Source organism: Rhinoderma darwinii, unplaced genomic scaffold, assembly GCF_050947455.1.
Source record: "Rhinoderma darwinii isolate aRhiDar2 unplaced genomic scaffold, aRhiDar2.hap1 Scaffold_431, whole genome shotgun sequence".
Classification (NCBI taxonomy): domain Eukaryota; kingdom Metazoa; phylum Chordata; class Amphibia; order Anura; family Rhinodermatidae; genus Rhinoderma; species Rhinoderma darwinii.
In genome coordinates this window covers 41,658-65,693 of record NW_027463823.1, presented here as the reverse complement: position 1 = coordinate 65,693, position 24,036 = coordinate 41,658, and the positions used below count along the sequence as shown (strand labels likewise).

General features: G+C 47.7%; 16 non-coding genes across 16 annotated transcripts; all 16 read right to left on the bottom strand.

Annotated features, from left to right (window-relative positions):
- Positions 1–630: 630 nt before the first annotated feature.
- Positions 631–821, bottom strand: LOC142711777 (U2 spliceosomal RNA). The gene has a single exon (XR_012870123.1). It is a non-coding gene; the product is annotated as a U2 spliceosomal RNA (small nuclear RNA).
- Positions 822–2,109: 1,288 nt separating this feature from the next.
- LOC142711776 (U2 spliceosomal RNA) lies at positions 2,110–2,300 on the bottom strand. The gene has a single exon (XR_012870122.1). It is a non-coding gene; the product is annotated as a U2 spliceosomal RNA (small nuclear RNA).
- A 1,292-nt stretch (positions 2,301–3,592) lies between these two features.
- Positions 3,593–3,783, bottom strand: LOC142711775 (U2 spliceosomal RNA). The gene has a single exon (XR_012870121.1). It is a non-coding gene; the product is annotated as a U2 spliceosomal RNA (small nuclear RNA).
- Positions 3,784–5,099: 1,316 nt separating this feature from the next.
- Positions 5,100–5,290, bottom strand: LOC142711737 (U2 spliceosomal RNA). The gene has a single exon (XR_012870090.1). It is a non-coding gene; the product is annotated as a U2 spliceosomal RNA (small nuclear RNA).
- A 1,288-nt stretch (positions 5,291–6,578) lies between these two features.
- LOC142711740 (U2 spliceosomal RNA) lies at positions 6,579–6,769 on the bottom strand. Its single transcript, XR_012870092.1, has one exon. It is a non-coding gene; the product is annotated as a U2 spliceosomal RNA (small nuclear RNA).
- A 1,284-nt stretch (positions 6,770–8,053) lies between these two features.
- On the bottom strand, positions 8,054–8,244 carry LOC142711774 (U2 spliceosomal RNA). The gene has a single exon (XR_012870120.1). It is a non-coding gene; the product is annotated as a U2 spliceosomal RNA (small nuclear RNA).
- A 1,284-nt stretch (positions 8,245–9,528) lies between these two features.
- Positions 9,529–9,719, bottom strand: LOC142711773 (U2 spliceosomal RNA). The gene has a single exon (XR_012870119.1). It is a non-coding gene; the product is annotated as a U2 spliceosomal RNA (small nuclear RNA).
- Positions 9,720–10,991: 1,272 nt separating this feature from the next.
- LOC142711772 (U2 spliceosomal RNA) lies at positions 10,992–11,182 on the bottom strand. The gene has a single exon (XR_012870118.1). It is a non-coding gene; the product is annotated as a U2 spliceosomal RNA (small nuclear RNA).
- Positions 11,183–12,462: 1,280 nt separating this feature from the next.
- LOC142711770 (U2 spliceosomal RNA) lies at positions 12,463–12,653 on the bottom strand. Its single transcript, XR_012870117.1, has one exon. It is a non-coding gene; the product is annotated as a U2 spliceosomal RNA (small nuclear RNA).
- Positions 12,654–13,941: 1,288 nt separating this feature from the next.
- On the bottom strand, positions 13,942–14,132 carry LOC142711768 (U2 spliceosomal RNA). Its single transcript, XR_012870115.1, has one exon. It is a non-coding gene; the product is annotated as a U2 spliceosomal RNA (small nuclear RNA).
- A 1,280-nt stretch (positions 14,133–15,412) lies between these two features.
- Positions 15,413–15,603, bottom strand: LOC142711767 (U2 spliceosomal RNA). The gene has a single exon (XR_012870114.1). It is a non-coding gene; the product is annotated as a U2 spliceosomal RNA (small nuclear RNA).
- Positions 15,604–16,899: 1,296 nt separating this feature from the next.
- Positions 16,900–17,090, bottom strand: LOC142711766 (U2 spliceosomal RNA). The gene has a single exon (XR_012870113.1). It is a non-coding gene; the product is annotated as a U2 spliceosomal RNA (small nuclear RNA).
- A 1,280-nt stretch (positions 17,091–18,370) lies between these two features.
- Positions 18,371–18,561, bottom strand: LOC142711765 (U2 spliceosomal RNA). The gene has a single exon (XR_012870112.1). It is a non-coding gene; the product is annotated as a U2 spliceosomal RNA (small nuclear RNA).
- A 1,276-nt stretch (positions 18,562–19,837) lies between these two features.
- LOC142711764 (U2 spliceosomal RNA) lies at positions 19,838–20,028 on the bottom strand. The gene has a single exon (XR_012870111.1). It is a non-coding gene; the product is annotated as a U2 spliceosomal RNA (small nuclear RNA).
- A 1,280-nt stretch (positions 20,029–21,308) lies between these two features.
- Positions 21,309–21,499, bottom strand: LOC142711763 (U2 spliceosomal RNA). The gene has a single exon (XR_012870110.1). It is a non-coding gene; the product is annotated as a U2 spliceosomal RNA (small nuclear RNA).
- A 1,280-nt stretch (positions 21,500–22,779) lies between these two features.
- Positions 22,780–22,970, bottom strand: LOC142711762 (U2 spliceosomal RNA). Its single transcript, XR_012870109.1, has one exon. It is a non-coding gene; the product is annotated as a U2 spliceosomal RNA (small nuclear RNA).
- Positions 22,971–24,036: the final 1,066 nt, after the last annotated feature.

The following is a 24,036-nucleotide window of genomic DNA, read 5'->3' as shown; positions in this document are numbered from 1 at the left end:
GACAACTTCTCCTTGCTCCTACAACCTCCATCCTTGCACAGTTTGTTATTCTTCTAGGTAACATAGTAACAAATCCAAATTGCTGCTCTCTTTGTAGGCAAGCAAGGCTTTGTTGCAACTGCAATTCTTACTTCTTCTTGAAATGTAGGGACGACAGTACATTCCATCACATCCATCTAGTGTACACAGGTAGGTCCATTGTGGCGGGCAGGCGAGCGGGCGGGCTGCTTTATTGGCTGTTTGCTGTTCCCCTACTCCACTCCACTATTTGACTGTTGTGCTGCATCAATCAATCAATCAATCAATCAATCAATCAATCAATCAATCAATCAGTGGCTGGCTCAGGTGCAGCTCTTTAACTTACCTAAAAGGGAGGGCGGAGAGAAGACAAGGAAGGTGAATGAGGTGTTCCAATGTGAAATGCCGGAAACACAGAAACACAGACGACACACAACAAGAGGTGGCAATCTATTCATTAATTGCATTTAATCAATGAGCTCATTATCACTCATGCATTGTCCAACAGGTGTTGAAATAATGGGATTAAAAGGGGAGATCCCTTCAGAAAGACAGAAACAATAGCAAAGACAAAAAACACTTTTGGAATCTGCTTTTAGTCAACACATAAGGAAAGGGTGCACCGGTCCTGGAAATACTGCAATACCAGGTCAATGCGTGGAGTGGACAGAGCAAGCTCTATTTCCATCTCCCTGTTCTAAAAATCCATTTAATATATGGTCCCCAGATAGGGGACGTATCAGATATTAAACTGATAAGAACAGATACTACACTTGATCTTAGCCAAAAGGCCGAGAAGCGATAACCCGAACGGGCCGCGCGTTGCCCGAGCCTGCCCGATACTGCTGTTCAGCCCTTGCAGCGATTCAGCCTACTTCTAGGCAATTCCATGGGGCCCTGCAGGCTCACACACTCACAGCTACACGGGAGGTGAATAAAGGCCGGAGAGGAAGCCAGACAGGATTTGCTTCTTTTGCTTGCACCACAATGCAGTGCTGAAAGAGGAGGAATCTACATAAAAACGCCTTCCTGGCAACGCCCAAATGCCCTGCTGCCATGCAGATAAACACTGGCAGCGGCAGCAAGTGCATGCCCACAGCCACCCCTTGTTCCTTCACACCTTGTATCAGCTGTAATCCAGTCCAGTCCAGTGCTGCCTGCTGAGCAGCACTGACCAACACTGCCTGGGCCCAGGCTTTTATCTCTGAGGCCCCATTATGATGTCAGAAAGCTGGCTCTGGAATCCTGAGGGCTCCACTATGACACGTGCAAAGTTCCGTCTGAACTTTATATAAGACGGTGAGGCTCAGTCAGTCACTCAGTGTTGCCTGAGAGGGCAACACTGCAACAGCCGGCCGCCAGGCTGTCTTTTTTTTGCACAGCTAGTTGCCTCCAGGAGGCCACAAGAGGGAGACAAGGGACTGCAAAATGGAAAATAGGCATCCACCAACTTTACAGACAACTTCTCCTTGCTCCTACAACCTCCATCCTTGCACAGTTTGTTATTCTTCTAGGTAACATAGTAACAAATCCAAATTGCTGCTCTCTTTGTAGGCAAGCAAGGCTTTGTTGCAACTGCAATTCTTACTTCTTCTTGAAATGTAGGGACGACAGTACATTCCATCACATCCATCTAGTGTACACAGGTAGGTCCATTGTGGCGGGCAGGCGAGCGGGCGGGCTGCTTTATTGGCTGTTTGCTGTTCCCCTACTCCACTCCACTATTTGACTGTTGTGCTGCATCAATCAATCAATCAATCAATCAATCAATCAATCAATCAATCAATCAATCAGTGGCTGGCTCAGGTGCAGCTCTTTAACTTACCTAAAAGGGAGGGCGGAGAGAAGACAAGGAAGGTGAATGAGGTGTTCCAATGTGAAATGCCGGAAACACAGAAACACAGACGACACACAACAAGAGGTGGCAATCTATTCATTAATTGCATTTAATCAATGAGCTCATTATCACTCATGCATTGTCCAACAGGTGTTGAAATAATGGGATTAAAAGGGGAGATCCCTTCAGAAAGACAGAAACAATAGCAAAGACAAAAAACACTTTTGGAATCTGCTTTTAGTCAACACATAAGGAAAGGGTGCACCGGTCCTGGAAATACTGCAATACCAGGTCAATGCGTGGAGTGGACAGAGCAAGCTCTATTTCCATCTCCCTGTTCTAAAAATCCATTTAATATATGGTCCCCAGATAGGGGACGTATCAGATATTAAACTGATAAGAACAGATACTACACTTGATCTTAGCCAAAAGGCCGAGAAGCGATAACCCGAACGGGCCGCGTGTTGCCCGAGCCTGCCCGATACTGCTGTTCAGCCCTTGCAGCGATTCAGCCTACTTCTAGGCAATTCCATGGGGCCCTGCAGGCTCACACACTCACAGCTACACGGGAGGTGAATAAAGGCCGGAGAGGAAGCCAGACAGGATTTGCTTCTTTTGCTTGCACCACAATGCAGTGCTGAAAGAGGAGGAATCTACATAAAAACGCCTTCCTGGCAACGCCCAAATGCCCTGCTGCCATGCAGATAAACACTGGCAGCGGCAGCAAGTGCATGCCCACAGCCACCCCTTGTTCCTTCACACCTTGTATCAGCTGTAATCCAGTCCAGTCCAGTGCTGCCTGCTGAGCAGCACTGACCAACACTGCCTGGGCCCAGGCTTTTATCTCTGAGGCCCCATTATGATGTCAGAAAGCTGGCTCTGGAATCCTGAGGGCTCCACTATGACACGTGCAAAGTTCCGTCTGAACTTTATATAAGACGGTGAGGCTCAGTCAGTCACTCAGTGTTGCCTGAGAGGGCAACACTGCAACAGCCGGCCGCCAGGCTGTCTTTTTTTTGCACAGCTAGTTGCCTCCAGGAGGCCACAAGAGGGAGACAAGGGACTGCAAAATGGAAAATAGGCATCCACCAACTTTACAGACAACTTCTCCTTGCTCCTACAACCTCCATCCTTGCACAGTTTGTTATTCTTCTAGGTAACATAGTAACAAATCCAAATTGCTGCTCTCTTTGTAGGCAAGCAAGGCTTTGTTGCAACTGCAATTCTTACTTCTTCTTGAAATGTAGGGACGACAGTACATTCCATCACATCCATCTAGTGTACACAGGTAGGTCCATTGTGGCGGGCAGGCGAGCGGGCGGGCTGCTTTATTGGCTGTTTGCTGTTCCCCTACTCCACTCCACTATTTGACTGTTGTGCTGCATCAATCAATCAATCAATCAATCAATCAATCAATCAATCAATCAATCAATCAATCAGTGGCTGGCTCAGGTGCAGCTCTTTAACTTACCTAAAAGGGAGGGCGGAGAGAAGACAAGGAAGGTGAATGAGGTGTTCCAATGTGAAATGCCGGAAACACAGAAACACAGACGACACACAACAAGAGGTGGCAATCTATTCATTAATTGCATTTAATCAATGAGCTCATTATCACTCATGCATTGTCCAACAGGTGTTGAAATAATGGGATTAAAAGGGGAGATCCCTTCAGAAAGACAGAAACAATAGCAAAGACAAAAAACACTTTTGGAATCTGCTTTTAGTCAACACATAAGGAAAGGGTGCACCGGTCCTGGAAATACTGCAATACCAGGTCAATGCGTGGAGTGGACAGAGCAAGCTCTATTTCCATCTCCCTGTTCTAAAAATCCATTTAATATATGGTCCCCAGATAGGGGACGTATCAGATATTAAACTGATAAGAACAGATACTACACTTGATCTTAGCCAAAAGGCCGAGAAGCGATAACCCGAAGGGGCCGCGCGTTGCCCGAGCCTGCCCGATACTGCTGTTCAGCCCTTGCAGCGATTCAGCCTACTTCTAGGCAATTCCATGGGGCCCTGCAGGCTCACACACTCACAGCTACACGGGAGGTGAATAAAGGCCGGAGAGGAAGCCAGACAGGATTTGCTTCTTTTGCTTGCACCACAATGCAGTGCTGAAAGAGGAGGAATCTACATAAAAACGCCTTCCTGGCAACGCCCAAATGCCCTGCTGCCATGCAGATAAACACTGGCAGCGGCAGCAAGTGCATGCCCACAACCACCCCTTGTTCCTTCACACCTTGTATCAGCTGTAATCCAGTCCAGTCCAGTGCTGCCTGCTGAGCAGCACTGACCAACACTGCCTGGGCCCAGGCTTTTATCTCTGAGGCCCCATTATGATGTCAGAAAGCTGGCTCTGGAATCCTGAGGGCTCCACTATGACGCGTGCAAAGTTCCGTCTGAACTTTATATAAGACGGTGAGGCTCAGTCAGTCACTCAGTGTTGCCTGAGAGGGCAACACTGCAACAGCCGGCCGCCAGGCTGTCTTTTTTTTGCACAGCTAGTTGCCTCCAGGAGGCCACAAGAGGGAGACAAGGGACTGCAAAATGGAAAATAGGCATCCACCAACTTTACAGACAACTTCTCCTTGCTCCTACAACCTCCATCCTTGCACAGTTTGTTATTCTTCTAGGTAACATAGTAACAAATCCAAATTGCTGCTCTCTTTGTAGGCAAGCAAGGCTTTGTTGCAACTGCAATTCTTACTTCTTCTTGAAATGTAGGGACGACAGTACATTCCATCACATCCATCTAGTGTACACAGGTAGGTCCATTGTGGCGGGCAGGCGAGCGGGCGGGCTGCTTTATTGGCTGTTTGCTGTTCCCCTACTCCACTCCACTATTTGACTGTTGTGCTGCATCAATCAATCAATCAATCAATCAATCAATCAATCAATCAATCAATCAATCAATCAATCAATCAATCAATCAATCAATCAGTGGCTGGCTCAGGTGCAGCTCTTTAACTTACCTAAAAGGGAGGGCGGAGAGAAGACAAGGAAGGTGAATGAGGTGTTCCAATGTGAAATGCCGGAAACACAGAAACACAGACGACACACAACAAGAGGTGGCAATCTATTCATTAATTGCATTTAATCAATGAGCTCATTATCACTCATGCATTGTCCAACAGGTGTTGAAATAATGGGATTAAAAGGGGAGATCCCTTCAGAAAGACAGAAACAATAGCAAAGACAAAAAACACTTTTGGAATCTGCTTTTAGTCAACACATAAGGAAAGGGTGCACCGGTCCTGGAAATACTGCAATACCAGGTCAATGCGTGGAGTGGACAGAGCAAGCTCTATTTCCATCTCCCTGTTCTAAAAATCCATTTAATATATGGTCCCCAGATAGGGGACGTATCAGATATTAAACTGATAAGAACAGATACTACACTTGATCTTAGCCAAAAGGCAGAGAAGCGATAACCCGAACGGGCCGCGCGTTGCCCGAGCCTGCCCGATACTGCTGTTCAGCCCTTGCAGCGATTCAGCCTACTTCTAGGCAATTCCATGGGGCCCTGCAGGCTCACACACTCACAGCTACACGGGAGGTGAATAAAGGCCGGAGAGGAAGCCAGACAGGATTTGCTTCTTTTGCTTGCACCACAATGCAGTGCTGAAAGAGGAGGAATCTACATAAAAACGCCTTCCTGGCAACGCCCAAATGCCCTGCTGCCATGCAGATAAACACTGGCAGCGGCAGCAAGTGCATGCCCACAGCCACCCCTTGTTCCTTCACACCTTGTATCAGCTGTAATCCAGTCCAGTCCAGTGCTGCCTGCTGAGCAGCACTGACCAACACTGCCTGGGCCCAGGCTTTTATCTCTGAGGCCCCATTATGATGTCAGAAAGCTGGCTCTGGAATCCTGAGGGCTCCACTATGACACGTGCAAAGTTCCTTCTGAACTTTATATAAGACGGTGAGGCTCAGTCAGTCACTCAGTGTTGCCTGAGAGGGCAACACTGCAACAGCCGGCCGCCAGGCTGTCTTTTTTTTGCACAGCTAGTTGCCTCCAGGAGGCCACAAGAGGGAGACAAGGGACTGCAAAATGGAAAATAGGCATCCACCAACTTTACAGACAACTTCTCCTTGCTCCTACAACCTCCATCCTTGCACAGTTTGTTATTCTTCTAGGTAACATAGTAACAAATCCAAATTGCTGCTCTCTTTGTAGGCAAGCAAGGCTTTGTTGCAACTGCAATTCTTACTTCTTCTTGAAATGTAGGGACGACAGTACATTCCATCACATCCATCTAGTGTACACAGGTAGGTCCATTGTGGCGGGCAGGCGAGCGGGCGGGCTGCTTTATTGGCTGTTTGTTGTTCCCCTACTCCACTCCACTATTTGACTGTTGTGCTGCATCAATCAATCAATCAATCAATCAATCAATCAATCAATCAATCAATCAATCAGTGGCTGGCTCAGGTGCAGCTCTTTAACTTACCTAAAAGGGAGGGCGGAGAGAAGACAAGGAAGGTGAATGAGGTGTTCCAATGTGAAATGCCGGAAACACAGAAACACAGACGACACACAACAAGAGGTGGCAATCTATTCATTAATTGCATTTAATCAATGAGCTCATTATCACTCATGCATTGTCCAACGGGTGTTGAAATAATGGGATTAAAAGGGGAGATCCCTTCAGAAAGACAGAAACAATAGCAAAGACAAAAAACACTTTTGGAATCTGCTTTTAGTCAACACATAAGGAAAGGGTGCACCGGTCCTGGAAATACTGCAATACCAGGTCAATGCGTGGAGTGGACAGAGCAAGCTCTATTTCCATCTCCCTGTTCTAAAAATCCATTTAATATATGGTCCCCAGATAGGGGACGTATCAGATATTAAACTGATATGAACAGATACTACACTTGATCTTAGCCAAAAGGCCGAGAAGCGATAACCCGAACGGGCCGCGCGTTGCCCGAGCCTGCCCGATACTGCTGTTCAGCCCTTGCAGCGATTCAGCCTACTTCTAGGCAATTCCATGGGGCCCTGCAGGCTCACACACTCACAGCTACACGGGAGGTGAATAAAGGCCGGAGAGGAAGCCAGACAGGATTTGCTTCTTTTGCTTGCACCACAATGCAGTGCTGAAAGAGGAGGAATCTACATAAAAACGCCTTCCTGGCAACGCCCAAATGCCCTGCTGCCATGCAGATAAACACTGGCAGCGGCAGCAAGTGCATGCCCACAGCCACCCCTTGTTCCTTCACACCTTGTATCAGCTGTAATCCAGTCCAGTCCAGTGCTGCCTGCTGAGCAGCACTGACCAACACTGCCTGGGCCCAGGCTTTTATCTCTGAGGCCCCATTATGATGTCAGAAAGCTGGCTCTGGAATCCTGAGGGCTCCACTATGACACGTGCAAAGTTCCGTCTGAACTTTATATAAGACGGTGAGGCTCAGTCAGTCACTCAGTGTTGCCTGAGAGGGCAACACTGCAACAGCCGGCCGCCAGGCTGTCTTTTTTTTGCACAGCTAGTTGCCTCCAGGAGGCCACAAGAGGGAGACAAGGGACTGCAAAATGGAAAATAGGCATCCACCAACTTTACAGACAACTTCTCCTTGCTCCTACAACCTCCATCCTTGCACAGTTTGTTATTCTTCTAGGTAACATAGTAACAAATCCAAATTGCTGCTCTCTTTGTAGGCAAGCAAGGCTTTGTTGCAACTGCAATTCTTACTTCTTCTTGAAATGTAGGGACGACAGTACATTCCATCACATCCATCTAGTGTACACAGGTAGGTCCATTGTGGCGGGCAGGCGAGCGGGCGGGCTGCTTTATTGGCTGTTTGCTGTTCCCCTACTCCACTCCACTATTTGACTGTTGTGCTGCATCAATCAATCAATCAATCAATCAATCAATCAATCAATCAATCAATCAGTGGCTGGCTCAGGTGCAGCTCTTTAACTTACCTAAAAGGGAGGGCGGAGAGAAGACAAGGAAGGTGAATGAGGTGTTCCAATGTGAAATGCCGGAAACACAGAAACACAGACGACACACAACAAGAGGTGGCAATCTATTCATTAATTGCATTTAATCAATGAGCTCATTATCACTCATGCATTGTCCAACAGGTGTTGAAATAATGGGATTAAAAGGGGAGATCCCTTCAGAAAGACAGAAACAATAGCAAAGACAAAAAACACTTTTGGAATCTGCTTTTAGTCAACACATAAGGAAAGGGTGCACCGGTCCTGGAAATACTGCAATACCAGGTCAATGCGTGGAGTGGACAGAGCAAGCTCTATTTCCATCTCCCTGTTCTAAAAATCCATTTAATATATGGTCCCCAGATAGGGGACGTATCAGATATTAAACTGATAAGAACAGATACTACACTTGATCTTAGCCAAAAGGCCGAGAAGCGATAACCCGAAGGGGCCGCGCGTTGCCCGAGCCTGCCCGATACTGCTGTTCAGCCCTTGCAGCGATTCAGCCTACTTCTAGGCAATTCCATGGGGCCCTGCAGGCTCACACACTCACAGCTACACGGGAGGTGAATAAAGGCCGGAGAGGAAGCCAGACAGGATTTGCTTCTTTTGCTTGCACCACAATGCAGTGCTGAAAGAGGAGGAATCTACATAAAAACGCCTTCCTGGCAACGCCCAAATGCCCTGCTGCCATGCAGATAAACACTGGCAGCGGCAGCAAGTGCATGCCCACAGCCACCCCTTGTTCCTTCACACCTTGTATCAGCTGTAATCCAGTCCAGTCCAGTGCTGCCTGCTGAGCAGCACTGACCAACACTGCCTGGGCCCAGGCTTTTATCTCTGAGGCCCCATTATGATGTCAGAAAGCTGGCTCTGGAATCCTGAGGGCTCCACTATGACACGTGCAAAGTTCCGTCTGAACTTTATATAAGACGGTGAGGCTCAGTCAGTCACTCAGTGTTGCCTGAGAGGGCAACACTGCAACAGCCGGCCGCCAGGCTGTCTTTTTTTTGCACAGCTAGTTGCCTCCAGGAGGCCACAAGAGGGAGACAAGGGACTGCAAAATGGAAAATAGGCATCCACCAACTTTACAGACAACTTCTCCTTGCTCCTACAACCTCCATCCTTGCACAGTTTGTTATTCTTCTAGGTAACATAGTAACAAATCCAAATTGCTGCTCTCTTTGTAGGCAAGCAAGGCTTTGTTGCAACTGCAATTCTTACTTCTTCTTGAAATGTAGGGACGACAGTACATTCCATCACATCCATCTAGTGTACACAGGTAGGTCCATTGTGGCGGGCAGGCGAGCGGGCGGGCTGCTTTATTGGCTGTTTGCTGTTCCCCTACTCCACTCCACTATTTGACTGTTGTGCTGCATCAATCAATCAATCAATCAATCAATCAATCAATCAATCAATCAATCAGTGGCTGGCTCAGGTGCAGCTCTTTAACTTACCTAAAAGGGAGGGCGGAGAGAAGACAAGGAAGGTGAATGAGGTGTTCCAATGTGAAATGCCGGAAACACAGAAACACAGACGACACACAACAAGAGGTGGCAATCTATTCATTAATTGCATTTAATCAATGAGCTCATTATCACTCATGCATTGTCCAACAGGTGTTGAAATAATGGGATTAAAAGGGGAGATCCCTTCAGAAAGACAGAAACAATAGCAAAGACAAAAAACACTTTTGGAATCTGCTTTTAGTCAACACATAAGGAAAGGGTGCACCGGTCCTGGAAATACTGCAATACCAGGTCAATGCGTGGAGTGGACAGAGCAAGCTCTATTTCCATCTCCCTGTTCTAAAAATCCATTTAATATATGGTCCCCAGATAGGGGACGTATCAGATATTAAACTGATAAGAACAGATACTACACTTGATCTTAGCCAAAAGGCCGAGAAGCGATAACCCGAACGGGCCGCGCGTTGCCCGAGCCTGCCCGATACTGCTGTTCAGCCCTTGCAGCGATTCAGCCTACTTCTAGGCAATTCCATGGGGCCCTGCAGGCTCACACACTCACAGCTACACGGGAGGTGAATAAAGGCCGGAGAGGAAGCCAGACAGGATTTGCTTCTTTTGCTTGCACCACAATGCAGTGCTGAAAGAGGAGGAATCTACATAAAAACGCCTTCCTGGCAACGCCCAAATGCCCTGCTGCCATGCAGATAAACACTGGCAGCGGCAGCAAGTGCATGCCCACAGCCACCCCTTGTTCCTTCACACCTTGTATCAGCTGTAATCCAGTCCAGTCCAGTGCTGCCTGCTGAGCAGCACTGACCAACACTGCCTGGGCCCAGGCTTTTATCTCTGAGGCCCCATTATGATGTCAGAAAGCTGGCTCTGGAATCCTGAGGGCTCCACTATGACACGTGCAAAGTTCCGTCTGAACTTTATATAAGACGGTGAGGCTCAGTCAGTCACTCAGTGTTGCCTGAGAGGGCAACACTGCAACAGCCGGCCGCCAGGCTGTCTTTTTTTTGCACAGCTAGTTGCCTCCAGGAGGCCACAAGAGGGAGACAAGGGACTGCAAAATGGAAAATAGGCATCCACCAACTTTACAGACAACTTCTCCTTGCTCCTACAACCTCCATCCTTGCACAGTTTGTTATTCTTCTAGGTAACATAGTAACAAATCCAAATTGCTGCTCTCTTTGTAGGCAAGCAAGGCTTTGTTGCAACTGCAATTCTTACTTCTTCTTGAAATGTAGGGACGACAGTACATTCCATCACATCCATCTAGTGTACACAGGTAGGTCCATTGTGGCGGGCAGGCGAGCGGGCGGGCTGCTTTATTGGCTGTTTGCTGTTCCCCTACTCCACTCCACTATTTGACTGTTGTGCTGCATCAATCAATCAATCAATCAATCAATCAATCAATCAGTGGCTGGCTCAGGTGCAGCTCTTTAACTTACCTAAAAGGGAGGGCGGAGAGAAGACAAGGAAGGTGAATGAGGTGTTCCAATGTGAAATGCCGGAAACACAGAAACACAGACGACACACAACAAGAGGTGGCAATCTATTCATTAATTGCATTTAATCAATGAGCTCATTATCACTCATGCATTGTCCAACAGGTGTTGAAATAATGGGATTAAAAGGGGAGATCCCTTCAGAAAGACAGAAACAATAGCAAAGACAAAAAACACTTTTGGAATCTGCTGTTAGTCAACACATAAGGAAAGGGTGCACCGGTCCTGGAAATACTGCAATACCAGGTCAATGCGTGGAGTGGACAGAGCAAGCTCTATTTCCATCTCCCTGTTCTAAAAATCCATTTAATATATGGTCCCCAGATAGGGGACGTATCAGATATTAAACTGATAAGAACAGATACTACACTTGATCTTAGCCAAAAGGCCGAGAAGCGATAACCCGAACGGGCCGCGCGTTGCCCGAGCCTGCCCGATACTGCTGTTCAGCCCTTGCAGCGATTCAGCCTACTTCTAGGCAATTCCATGGGGCCCTGCAGGCTCACACACTCACAGCTACACGGGAGGTGAATAAAGGCCGGAGAGGAAGCCAGACAGGATTTGCTTCTTTTGCTTGCACCACAATGCAGTGCTGAAAGAGGAGGAATCTACATAAAAACGCCTTCCTGGCAACGCCCAAATGCCCTGCTGCCATGCAGATAAACACTGGCAGCGGCAGCAAGTGCATGCCCACAGCCACCCCTTGTTCCTTCACACCTTGTATCAGCTGTAATCCAGTCCAGTCCAGTGCTGCCTGCTGAGCAGCACTGACCAACACTGCCTGGGCCCAGGCTTTTATCTCTGAGGCCCCATTATGATGTCAGAAAGCTGGCTCTGGAATCCTGAGGGCTCCACTATGACACGTGCAAAGTTCCGTCTGAACTTTATATAAGACGGTGAGGCTCAGTCAGTCACTCAGTGTTGCCTGAGAGGGCAACACTGCAACAGCCGGCCGCCAGGCTGTCTTTTTTTTGCACAGCTAGTTGCCTCCAGGAGGCCACAAGAGGGAGACAAGGGACTGCAAAATGGAAAATAGGCATCCACCAACTTTACAGACAACTTCTCCTTGCTCCTACAACCTCCATCCTTGCACAGTTTGTTATTCTTCTAGGTAACATAGTAACAAATCCAAATTGCTGCTCTCTTTGTAGGCAAGCAAGGCTTTGTTGCAACTGCAATTCTTACTTCTTCTTGAAATGTAGGGACGACAGTACATTCCATCACATCCATCTAGTGTACACAGGTAGGTCCATTGTGGCGGGCAGGCGAGCGGGCGGGCTGCTTTATTGGCTGTTTGCTGTTCCCCTACTCCACTCCACTATTTGACTGTTGTGCTGCATCAATCAATCAATCAATCAATCAATCAATCAATCAATCAATCAGTGGCTGGCTCAGGTGCAGCTCTTTAACTTACCTAAAAGGGAGGGCGGAGAGAAGACAAGGAAGGTGAATGAGGTGTTCCAATGTCAAATGCCGGAAACACAGAAACACAGACGACACACAACAAGAGGTGGCAATCTATTCATTAATTGCATTTAATCAATGAGCTCATTATCACTCATGCATTGTCCAACAGGTGTTGAAATAATGGGATTAAAAGGGGAGATCCCTTCAGAAAGACAGAAACAATAGCAAAGACAAAAAACACTTTTGGAATCTGCTTTTAGTCAACACATAAGGAAAGGGTGCACCGGTCCTGGAAATACTGCAATACCAGGTCAATGCGTGGAGTGGACAGAGCAAGCTCTATTTCCATCTCCCTGTTCTAAAAATCCATTTAATATATGGTCCCCAGATAGGGGACGTATCAGATATTAAACTGATAAGAACAGATACTACACTTGATCTTAGCCAAAAGGCCGAGAAGCGATAACCCGAACGGGCCGCGCGTTGCCCGAGCCTGCCCGATACTGCTGTTCAGCCCTTGCAGCGATTCAGCCTACTTCTAGGCAATTCCATGGGGCCCTGCAGGCTCACACACTCACAGCTACACGGGAGGTGAATAAAGGCCGGAGAGGAAGCCAGACAGGATTTGCTTCTTTTGCTTGCACCACAATGCAGTGCTGAAAGAGGAGGAATCTACATAAAAACGCCTTCCTGGCAACGCCCAAATGCCCTGCTGCCATGCAGATAAACACTGGCAGCGGCAGCAAGTGCATGCCCACAGCCACCCCTTGTTCCTTCACACCTTGTATCAGCTGTAATCCAGTCCAGTCCAGTGCTGCCTGCTGAGCAGCACTGACCAACACTGCCTGGGCCCAGGCTTTTATCTCTGAGGCCCCATTATGATGTCAGAAAGCTGGCTCTGGAATCCTGAGGGCTCCACTATGACACGTGCAAAGTTCCGTCTGAACTTTATATAAGACGGTGAGGCTCAGTCAGTCACTCAGTGTTGCCTGAGAGGGCAACACTGCAACAGCCGGCCGCCAGGCTGTCTTTTTTTTGCACAGCTAGTTGCCTCCAGGAGGCCACAAGAGGGAGACAAGGGACTGCAAAATGGAAAATAGGCATCCACCAACTTTACAGACAACTTCTCCTTGCTCCTACAACCTCCATCCTTGCACAGTTTGTTATTCTTCTAGGTAACATAGTAACAAATCCAAATTGCTGCTCTCTTTGTAGGCAAGCAAGGCTTTGTTGCAACTGCAATTCTTACTTCTTCTTGAAATGTAGGGACGACAGTACATTCCATCACATCCATCTAGTGTACACAGGTAGGTCCATTGTGGCGGGCAGGCGAGCGGGCGGGCTGCTTTATTGGCTGTTTGCTGTTCCCCTACTCCACTCCACTATTTGACTGTTGTGCTGCATCAATCAATCAATCAATCAATCAATCAATCAATCAATCAATCAATCAATCAGTGGCTGGCTCAGGTGCAGCTCTTTAACTTACCTAAAAGGGAGGGCGGAGAGAAGACAAGGAAGGTGAATGAGGTGTTCCAATGTGAAATGCCGGAAACACAGAAACACAGACGACACACAACAAGAGGTGGCAATCTATTCATTAATTGCATTTAATCAATGAGCTCATTATCACTCATGCATTGTCCAACAGGTGTTGAAATAATGGGATTAAAAGGGGAGATCCCTTCAGAAAGACAGAAACAATAGCAAAGACAAAAAACACTTTTGGAATCTGCTTTTAGTCAACACATAAGGAAAGGGTGCACCGGTCCTGGAAATACTGCAATACCAGGTCAATGCGTGGAGTGGACAGAGCAAGCTCTATTTCCATCTCCCTGTTCTAAAAATCCATTTAATATATGGTCCCCAGATAGGGGACGTATCAGATATTAAACTGATAAGAACAGATACTACACTTGATCTTAGCCAAAAGGCCGAGAAGCGATAACCCGAACGGGCCGCGCGTTGCCCGAGCCTGCCCGATACTGCTGTTCAGCCCTTGCAGCGATTCAGCCTACTTCTAGGCAATTCCATGGGGCCCTGCAGGCTCACACACTCACAGCTACACGGGAGGTGAATAAAGGCCGGAGAGGAAGCCAGACAGGATTTGCTTCTTTTGCTTGCACCACAATGCAGTGCTGAAAGAGGAGGAATCTACATAAAAACGCCTTCCTGGCAACGCCCAAATGCCCTGCTGCCATGCAGATAAACACTGGCAGCGGCAGCAAGTGCATGCCCACAGCCACCCCTTGTTCCTTCACACCTTGTATCAGCTGTAATCCAGTCCAGTCCAGTGCTGCCTGCTGAGCAGCACTGACCAACACTGCCTGGGCCCAGGCTTTTATCTCTGAGGCCCCATTATGATGTCAGAAAGCTGGCTCTGGAATCCTGAGGGCTCCACTATGACACGTGCAAAGTTCCGTCTGAACTTTATATAAGACGGTGAGGCTCAGTCAGTCACTCAGTGTTGCCTGAGAGGGCAACACTGCAACAGCCGGCCGCCAGGCTGTCTTTTTTTTGCACAGCTAGTTGCCTCCAGGAGGCCACAAGAGGGAGACAAGGGACTGCAAAATGGAAAATAGGCATCCACCAACTTTACAGACAACTTCTCCTTGCTCCTACAACCTCCATCCTTGCACAGTTTGTTATTCTTCTAGGTAACATAGTAACAAATCCAAATTGCTGCTCTCTTTGTAGGCAAGCAAGGCTTTGTTGCAACTGCAATTCTTACTTCTTCTTGAAATGTAGGGACGACAGTACATTCCATCACATCCATCTAGTGTACACAGGTAGGTCCATTGTGGCGGGCAGGCGAGCGGGCGGGCTGCTTTATTGGCTGTTTGCTGTTCCCCTACTCCACTCCACTATTTGACTGTTGTGCTGCATCAATCAATCAATCAATCAATCAATCAATCAATCAATCAATCAGTGGCTGGCTCAGGTGCAGCTCTTTAACTTACCTAAAAGGGAGGGCGGAGAGAAGACAAGGAAGGTGAATGAGGTGTTCCAATGTGAAATGCCGGAAACACAGAAACACAGACGACACACAACAAGAGGTGGCAATCTATTCATTAATTGCATTTAATCAATGAGCTCATTATCACTCATGCATTGTCCAACAGGTGTTGAAATAATGGGATTAAAAGGGGAGATCCCTTCAGAAAGACAGAAACAATAGCAAAGACAAAAAACACTTTTGGAATCTGCTTTTAGTCAACACATAAGGAAAGGGTGCACCGGTCCTGGAAATACTGCAATACCAGGTCAATGCGTGGAGTGGACAGAGCAAGCTCTATTTCCATCTCCCTGTTCTAAAAATCCATTTAATATATGGTCCCCAGATAGGGGACGTATCAGATATTAAACTGATAAGAACAGATACTACACTTGATCTTAGCCAAAAGGCCGAGAAGCGATAACCCGAACGGGCCGCGCGTTGCCCGAGCCTGCCCGATACTGCTGTTCAGCCCTTGCAGCGATTCAGCCTACTTCTAGGCAATTCCATGGGGCCCTGCAGGCTCACACACTCACAGCTACACGGGAGGTGAATAAAGGCCGGAGAGGAAGCCAGACAGGATTTGCTTCTTTTGCTTGCACCACAATGCAGTGCTGAAAGAGGAGGAATCTACATAAAAACGCCTTCCTGGCAACGCCCAAATGCCCTGCTGCCATGCAGATAAACACTGGCAGCGGCAGCAAGTGCATGCCCACAGCCACCCCTTGTTCCTTCACACCTTGTATCAGCTGTAATCCAGTCCAGTCCAGTGCTGCCTGCTGAGCAGCACTGACCAACACTGCCTGGGCCCAGGCTTTTATCTCTGAGGCCCCATTATGATGTCAGAAAGCTGGCTCTGGAATCCTGAGGGCTCCACTATGACACGTGCAAAGTTCCGTCTGAACTTTATATAAGACGGTGAGGCTCAGTCAGTCACTCAGTGTTGCCTGAGAGGGCAACACTGCAACAGCCGGCCGCCAGGCTGTCTTTTTTTTGCACAGCTAGTTGCCTCCAGGAGGCCACAAGAGGGAGACAAGGGACTGCAAAATGGAAAATAGGCATCCACCAACTTTACAGACAACTTCTCCTTGCTCCTACAACCTCCATCCTTGCACAGTTTGTTATTCTTCTAGGTAACATAGTAACAAATCCAAATTGCTGCTCTCTTTGTAGGCAAGCAAGGCTTTGTTGCAACTGCAATTCTTACTTCTTCTTGAAATGTAGGGACGACAGTACATTCCATCACATCCATCTAGTGTACACAGGTAGGTCCATTGTGGCGGGCAGGCGAGCGGGCGGGCTGCTTTATTGGCTGTTTGCTGTTCCCCTACTCCACTCCACTATTTGACTGTTGTGCTGCATCAATCAATCAATCAATCAATCAATCAATCAATCAATCAATCAATCAATCAATCAATCAGTGGCTGGCTCAGGTGCAGCTCTTTAACTTACCTAAAAGGGAGGGCGGAGAGAAGACAAGGAAGGTGAATGAGGTGTTCCAATGTGAAATGCCGGAAACACAGAAACACAGACGACACACAACAAGAGGTGGCAATCTATTCATTAATTGCATTTAATCAATGAGCTCATTATCACTCATGCATTGTCCAACAGGTGTTGAAATAATGGGATTAAAAGGGGAGATCCCTTCAGAAAGACAGAAACAATAGCAAAGACAAAAAACACTTTTGGAATCTGCTTTTAGTCAACACATAAGGAAAGGGTGCACCGGTCCTGGAAATACTGCAATACCAGGTCAATGCGTGGAGTGGACAGAGCAAGCTCTATTTCCATCTCCCTGTTCTAAAAATCCATTTAATATATGGTCCCCAGATAGGGGACGTATCAGATATTAAACTGATAAGAACAGATACTACACTTGATCTTAGCCAAAAGGCCGAGAAGCGATAACCCGAACGGGCCGCGCGTTGCCCGAGCCTGCCCGATACTGCTGTTCAGCCCTTGCAGCGATTCAGCCTACTTCTAGGCAATTCCATGGGGCCCTGCAGGCTCACACACTCACAGCTACACGGGAGGTGAATAAAGGCCGGAGAGGAAGCCAGACAGGATTTGCTTCTTTTGCTTGCACCACAATGCAATGCTGAAAGAGGAGGAATCTACATAAAAACGCCTTCCTGGCAACGCCCAAATGCCCTGCTGCCATGCAGATAAACACTGGCAGCGGCAGCAAGTGCATGCCCACAGCCACCCCTTGTTCCTTCACACCTTGTATCAGCTGTAATCCAGTCCAGTCCAGTGCTGCCTGCTGAGCAGCACTGACCAACACTGCCTGGGCCCAGGCTTTTATCTCTGAGGCCCCATTATGATGTCAGAAAGCTGGCTCTGGAATCCTGAGGGCTCCACTATGACACGTGCAAAGTTCCGTCTGAACTTTATATAAGACGGTGAGGCTCAGTCAGTCACTCAGTGTTGCCTGAGAGGGCAACACTGCAACAGCCGGCCGCCAGGCTGTCTTTTTTTTGCACAGCTAGTTGCCTCCAGGAGGCCACAAGAGGGAGACAAGGGACTGCAAAATGGAAAATAGGCATCCACCAACTTTACAGACAACTTCTCCTTGCTCCTACAACCTCCATCCTTGCACAGTTTGTTATTCTTCTAGGTAACATAGTAACAAATCCAAATTGCTGCTCTCTTTGTAGGCAAGCAAGGCTTTGTTGCAACTGCAATTCTTACTTCTTCTTGAAATGTAGGGACGACAGTACATTCCATCACATCCATCTAGTGTACACAGGTAGGTCCATTGTGGCGGGCAGGCGAGCGGGCGGGCTTCTTTATTGGCTGTTTGCTGTTCCCCTACTCCACTCCACTATTTGACTGTTGTGCTGCATCAATCAATCAATCAATCAATCAATCAATCAATCAATCAATCAGTGGCTGGCTCAGGTGCAGCTCTTTAACTTACCTAAAAGGGAGGGCGGAGAGAAGACAAGGAAGGTGAATGAGGTGTTCCAATGTGAAATGCCGGAAACACAGAAACACAGACGACACACAACAAGAGGTGGCAATCTATTCATTAATTGCATTTAATCAATGAGCTCATTATCACTCATGCATTGTCCAACAGGTGTTGAAATAATGGGATTAAAAGGGGAGATCCCTTCAGAAAGACAGAAACAATAGCAAAGACAAAAAACACTTTTGGAATCTGCTTTTAGTCAACACATAAGGAAAGGGTGCACCGGTCCTGGAAATACTGCAATACCAGGTCAATGCGTGGAGTGGACAGAGCAAGCTCTATTTCCATCTCCCTGTTCTAAAAATCCATTTAATATATGGTCCCCAGATAGGGGACGTATCAGATATTAAACTGATAAGAACAGATACTACACTTGATCTTAGCCAAAAGGCCGAGAAGCGATAACCCGAACGGGCCGCGCGTTGCCCGAGCCTGCCCGATACTGCTGTTCAGCCCTTGCAGCGATTCAGCCTACTTCTAGGCAATTCCATGGGGCCCTGCAGGCTCACACACTCACAGCTACACGGGAGGTGAATAAAGGCCGGAGAGGAAGCCAGACAGGATTTGCTTCTTTTGCTTGCACCACAATGCAGTGCTGAAAGAGGAGGAATCTACATAAAAACGCCTTCCTGGCAACGCCCAAATGCCCTGCTGCCATGCAGATAAACACTGGCAGCGGCAGCAAGTGCATGCCCACAGCCACCCCTTGTTCCTTCACACCTTGTATCAGCTGTAATCCAGTCCAGTCCAGTGCTGCCTGCTGAGCAGCACTGACCAACACTGCCTGGGCCCAGGCTTTTATCTCTGAGGCCCCATTATGATGTCAGAAAGCTGGCTCTGGAATCCTGAGGGCTCCACTATGACACGTGCAAAGTTCCGTCTGAACTTTATATAAGACGGTGAGGCTCAGTCAGTCACTCAGTGTTGCCTGAGAGGGCAACACTGCAACAGCCGGCCGCCAGGCTGTCTTTTTTTTGCACAGCTAGTTGCCTCCAGGAGGCCACAAGAGGGAGACAAGGGACTGCAAAATGGAAAATAGGCATCCACCAACTTTACAGACAACTTCTCCTTGCTCCTACAACCTCCATCCTTGCACAGTTTGTTATTCTTCTAGGTAACATAGTAACAAATCCAAATTGCTGCTCTCTTTGTAGGCAAGCAAGGCTTTGTTGCAACTGCAATTCTTACTTCTTCTTGAAATGTAGGGACGACAGTACATTCCATCACATCCATCTAGTGTACACAGGTAGGTCCATTGTGGCGGGCAGGCGAGCGGGCGGGCTTCTTTATTGGCTGTTTGCTGTTCCCCTACTCCACTCCACTATTTGACTGTTGTGCTGCATCAATCAATCAATCAATCAATCAATCAATCAATCAATCAGTGGCTGGCTCAGGTGCAGCTCTTTAACTTACCTAAAAGGGAGGGCGGAGAGAAGACAAGGAAGGTGAATGAGGTGTTCCAATGTGAAATGCCGGAAACACAGAAACACAGACGACACACAACAAGAGGTGGCAATCTATTCATTAATTGCATTTAATCAATGAGCTCATTATCACTCATGCATTGTCCAACAGGTGTTGAAATAATGGGATTAAAAGGGGAGATCCCTTCAGAAAGACAGAAACAATAGCAAAGACAAAAAACACTTTTGGAATCTGCTTTTAGTCAACACATAAGGAAAGGGTGCACCGGTCCTGGAAATACTGCAATACCAGGTCAATGCGTGGAGTGGACAGAGCAAGCTCTATTTCCATCTCCCTGTTCTAAAAATCCATTTAATATATGGTCCCCAGATAGGGGACGTATCAGATATTAAACTGATAAGAACAGATACTACACTTGATCTTAGCCAAAAGGCCGAGAAGCGATAACCCGAACGGGCCGCGCGTTGCCCGAGCCTGCCCGATACTGCTGTTCAGCCCTTGCAGCGATTCAGCCTACTTCTAGGCAATTCCATGGGGCCCTGCAGGCTCACACACTCACAGCTACACGGGAGGTGAATAAAGGCCGGAGAGGAAGCCAGACAGGATTTGCTTCTTTTGCTTGCACCACAATGCAGTGCTGAAAGAGGAGGAATCTACATAAAAACGCCTTCCTGGCAACGCCCAAATGCCCTGCTGCCATGCAGATAAACACTGGCAGCGGCAGCAAGTGCATGCCCACAGCCACCCCTTGTTCCTTCACACCTTGTATCAGCTGTAATCCAGTCCAGTCCAGTGCTGCCTGCTGAGCAGCACTGACCAACACTGCCTGGGCCCAGGCTTTTATCTCTGAGGCCCCATTATGATGTCAGAAAGCTGGCTCTGGAATCCTGAGGGCTCCACTATGACACGTGCAAAGTTCCGTCTGAACTTTATATAAGACGGTGAGGCTCAGTCAGTCACTCAGTGTTGCCTGAGAGGGCAACACTGCAACAGCCGGCCGCCAGGCTGTCTTTTTTTTGCACAGCTAGTTGCCTCCAGGAGGCCACAAGAGGGAGACAAGGGACTGCAAAATGGAAAATAGGCATCCACCAACTTTACAGACAACTTCTCCTTGCTCCTACAACCTCCATCCTTGCACAGTTTGTTATTCTTCTAGGTAACATAGTAACAAATCCAAATTGCTGCTCTCTTTGTAGGCAAGCAAGGCTTTGTTGCAACTGCAATTCTTACTTCTTCTTGAAATGTAGGGACGACAGTACATTCCATCACATCCATCTAGTGTACACAGGTAGGTCCATTGTGGCGGGCAGGCGAGCGGGCGGGCTGCTTTATTGGCTGTTTGCTGTTCCCCTACTCCACTCCACTATTTGACTGTTGTGCTGCATCAATCAATCAATCAATCAATCAATCAATCAATCAATCAATCAGTGGCTGGCTCAGGTGCAGCTCTTTAACTTACCTAAAAGGGAGGGCGGAGAGAAGACAAGGAAGGTGAATGAGGTGTTCCAATGTGAAATGCCGGAAACACAGAAACACAGACGACACACAACAAGAGGTGGCAATCTATTCATTAATTGCATTTAATCAATGAGCTCATTATCACTCATGCATTGTCCAACAGGTGTTGAAATAATGGGATTAAAAGGGGAGATCCCTTCAGAAAGACAGAAACAATAGCAAAGACAAAAAACACTTTTGGAATCTGCTTTTAGTCAACACATAAGGAAAGGGTGCACCGGTCCTGGAAATACTGCAATACCAGGTCAATGCGTGGAGTGGACAGAGCAAGCTCTATTTCCATCTCCCTGTTCTAAAAATCCATTTAATATATGGTCCCCAGATAGGGGACGTATCAGATATTAAACTGATAAGAACAGATACTACACTTGATCTTAGCCAAAAGGCCGAGAAGCGATAACCCGAACGGGCCGCGCGTTGCCCGAGCCTGCCCGATACTGCTGTTCAGCCCTTGCAGCGATTCAGCCTACTTCTAGGCAATTCCATGGGGCCCTGCAGGCTCACACACTCACAGCTACACGGGAGGTGAATAAAGGCCGGAGAGGAAGCCAGACAGGATTTGCTTCTTTTGCTTGCACCACAATGCAGTGCTGAAAGAGGAGGAATCTACATAAAAACGCCTTCCTGGCAACGCCCAAATGCCCTGCTGCCATGCAGATAAACACTGGCAGCGGCAGCAAGTGCATGCCCACAGCCACCCCTTGTTCCTTCACACCTTGTATCAGCTGTAATCCAGTCCAGTCCAGTGCTGCCTGCTGAGCAGCACTGACCAACACTGCCTGGGCCCAGGCTTTTATCTCTGAGGCCCCATTATGATGTCAGAAAGCTGGCTCTGGAATCCTGAGGGCTCCACTATGACACGTGCAAAGTTCCGTCTGAACTTTATATAAGACGGTGAGGCTCAGTCAGTCACTCAGTGTTAACACTGCAACAGCCGGCCGCCAGGCTGTCTTTTTTTTGCACAGCTAGTTGCCTCCAGGAGGCCACAAGAGGGAGACAAGGGACTGCAAAATGGAAAATAGGCATCCACCAACTTTACAGACAACTTCTCCTTGCTCCTACAACCTCCATCCTTGCACAGTTTGTTATTCTTCTAGGTAACATAGTAACAAATCCAAATTGCTGCTCTCTTTGTAGGCAAGCAAGGCTTTGTTGCAACTGCAATTCTTACTTCTTCTTGAAATGTAGGGACGACAGTACATTCCATCACATCCATCTAGTGTACACAGGTAGGTCCATTGTGGCGGGCAGGCGAGCGGGCGGGCTGCTTTATTGGCTGTTTGCTGTTCCCCTACTCCACTCCACTATTTGACTGTTGTGCTGCATCAATCAATCAATCAATCAATCAATCAATCAATCAATCAATCAATCAATCAATCAGTGGCTGGCTCAGGTGCAGCTCTTTAACTTACCTAAAAGGGAGGGCGGAGAGAAGACAAGGAAGGTGAATGAGGTGTTCCAATGTGAAATGCCGGAAACACAGAAACACAGACGACACACAACAAGAGGTGGCAATCTATTCATTAATTGCATTTAATCAATGAGCTCATTATCACTCATGCATTGTCCAACAGGTGTTGAAATAATGGGATTAAAAGGGGAGATCCCTTCAGAAAGACAGAAACAATAGCAAAGACAAAAAACACTTTTGGAATCTGCTTTTAGTCAACACATAAGGAAAGGGTGCACCGGTCCTGGAAATACTGCAATACCAGGTCAATGCGTGGAGTGGACAGAGCAAGCTCTATTTCCATCTCCCTGTTCTAAAAATCCATTTAATATATGGTCCCCAGATAGGGGACGTATCAGATATTAAACTGATAAGAACAGATACTACACTTGATCTTAGCCAAAAGGCCGAGAAGCGATAACCCGAACGGGCCGCGCGTTGCCCGAGCCTGCCCGATACTGCTGTTCAGCCCTTGCAGCGATTCAGCCTACTTCTAGGCAATTCCATGGGGCCCTGCAGGCTCACACACTCACAGCTACACGGGAGGTGAATAAAGGCCGGAGAGGAAGCCAGACAGGATTTGCTTCTTTTGCTTGCACCACAATGCAGTGCTGAAAGAGGAGGAATCTACATAAAAACGCCTTCCTGGCAACGCCCAAATGCCCTGCTGCCATGCAGATAAACACTGGCAGCGGCAGCAAGTGCATGCCCACAGCCACCCCTTGTTCCTTCACACCTTGTATCAGCTGTAATCCAGTCCAGTCCAGTGCTGCCTGCTGAGCAGCACTGACCAACACTGCCTGGGCCCAGGCTTTTATCTCTGAGGCCCCATTATGATGTCAGAAAGCTGGCTCTGGAATCCTGAGGGCTCCACTATGACACGTGCAAAGTTCCGTCTGAACTTTATATAAGACGGTGAGGCTCAGTCAGTCACTCAGTGTTGCCTGAGAGGGCAACACTGCAACAGCCGGCCGCCAGGCTGTCTTTTTTTTGCACAGCTAGTTGCCTCCAGGAGGCCACAAGAGGGAGACAAGGGACTGCAAAATGGAAAATAGGCATCCACCAACTTTACAGACAACTTCTCCTTGCTCCTACAACCTCCATCCTTGCACAGTTTGTTATTCTTCTAGGTAACATAGTAACAAATCCAAATTGCTGCTCTCTTTGTAGGCAAGCAAGGCTTTGTTGCAACTGCAATTCTTACTTCTTCTTGAAATGTAGGGACGACAGTACATTCCATCACATCCATCTAGTGTACACAGGTAGGTCCATTGTGGCGGGCAGGCGAGCGGGCGGGCTGCTTTATTGGCTGTTTGCTGTTCCCCTACTCCACTCCACTATTTGACTGTTGTGCTGCATCAATCAATCAATCAATCAATCAATCAATCAATCAATCAATCAATCAATCAATCAGTGGCTGGCTCAGGTGCAGCTCTTTAACTTACCTAAAAGGGAGGGCGGAGAGAAGACAAGGAAGGTGAATGA